We start from the raw sequence: 1,792 nt of genomic DNA, 5'->3' as shown, positions 1-1,792 counted from the left end.
ACGACTGGGGGCAGGGTGGGGAAGGCGTGGGGGGTGGGCGGGAGCCCGCCCTGGGGCCGGAGAGGGTCGACCCGGGGGTCGGAGAGGGATTCTCCCACAGTCACCCCCCGGGGGGCCTTCTAGACCTGCTCCGTCCGTTCCTCCTCCCTCTAGCTCCGCGGGGGGCGGGGGGTGGCCGGAGAGGAACCGCCACCTTTCCTGGACGCTGAGAAGCGAGGGCGCCCTCCCCTGTGTCTGACCCCAGCCCTCTCTGTTGGAAGTTTAGGCCAGAACCAAGGACCAGAAACCAGCCTGCCCGGGTCAGCGGGGTTGGAGCACGGCCAGCCTCTCCACAAGAGGGTGTGTGGGGGTGTCTCTGAACCCTTTGCCCGGGGCCTGGAGACGGCCTCCGCTTTCGCGCACCGCCCCCCGCCACACGAGCTCAGTCCTGCCTCCTAGGGCCGCCCATTTCCCTGCAGAAACCAGACGCTCGGAGCGCCCTGAGACGGGGCATCCTGTGTTCGCAGAGTCCTGCCCACTTCTGGTCCCAAAAGGTGTGGCGGAAGGGGGGGCAGGGCCAACCCAGAAGGGCGCCCCGCCCCGGGCGGCAGCAGGGCCCGGCTGCAGGTTGCAAGCCCAACTCTCTAGGTGCCAATTTTAGCCTCTGCCACTATTTTGGGCCCCAGTGCCTCACCGCTGGCTGAGCTGGTTGGGCTCAGCACCCCCAGCACCACCCCCACGCCGCTCCTGGGCCTTCTTCACCTCCTCCTTCACCCATTCCCTGTCGGATCCTTATATAGCAAAGACCGAACGAGAGGAAAGAAGCCGGCCATTCTGGGCTGGATGGAGACTAGCGAGAGGAAAGGACACTCCCAGGGTGACCAGGGCCTGACTCTTCCAGGGCGCACCTGCACGGGGTTGGGGAGGCCCTAGGAACCCCCAAACCAGTGGCCTGAGGCTCCGGGGGCTGGAACTCTGGACTCACCTCCCCCCAGTGGGCGGCCCAGGCTGAGGAATGTACTAAATTTAAAAACCGACAGCCCCTCCCCCGCAGAAGCTGGGCCTCAGGCCTTGGCCGCTGGGGCCCCAGAGACCCGTGGTGGGCCGCGACCTCAGCGCTTCTCCCAGGCCTGGAGCACCCGGCTGCTCACGCCACGGAGGGACTCAGAGAGCCAGACTCCAGTGTGGGTACTGGGTAAACCGGGGACCTGAGTCCCAAGGTTTTCTGAGGATCTCAGTCCCCAAACTCGACGTAGAGGGGCTCCCCGACAAAGGGGACGGGGCCGTGAATCCTGCCCCGTCTCCCACCCCAGTCCTCTGTCCACTTTCCATCCCTCTGGCTGTTCGCCACCCCGCCCCCACCCCCAGCTCTTCCTCTCCGGAGAGGAGCGAGGGAGGGGGCGGGTAACGGACACATGCGCCCTAACAGCACTGGGCCCCCAGCGAGCTAGGCCTGCAATGCCACTTGATGCCCGTTTTCCGTGTCCTGGAGAATGACCCTTCTCCCTGGCGTCCCCTGCTCCTCCTGTGCAGTAACCCCTCCCGGGTAGTCACAAGTTACCCCTTCAGGCACACCAAAACCAAAGCCCACCACCGTCTTTGGCTCATTGAACTTGACAGACATGTCCCCCACCTTTGAGGGGGAAGGAGGCCGTCCCAGGGAAGGACCTGGCCATCAGAATCCGAGCCGTGGCCAGCTGTGAGCAGGCAGAGCCACAGGGGTACCTGGGCCCAAGCACTCCACTGCCCAGGAGGGAGCCTGCTTCTCTCCTCGTTACTCTGGGCCTGTGCCTTCTGGGATGGAATGATAAGA

The sequence above is a fragment of the Pteropus vampyrus genome, unplaced genomic scaffold (genome assembly GCF_000151845.1).
Source record: "Pteropus vampyrus isolate Shadow unplaced genomic scaffold, Pvam_2.0 Scaffold124, whole genome shotgun sequence".
Classification (NCBI taxonomy): domain Eukaryota; kingdom Metazoa; phylum Chordata; class Mammalia; order Chiroptera; family Pteropodidae; genus Pteropus; species Pteropus vampyrus.
The sequence above is the reverse complement of the archived record's forward strand: the minus strand, read 5'-3'. Positions refer to the sequence as shown.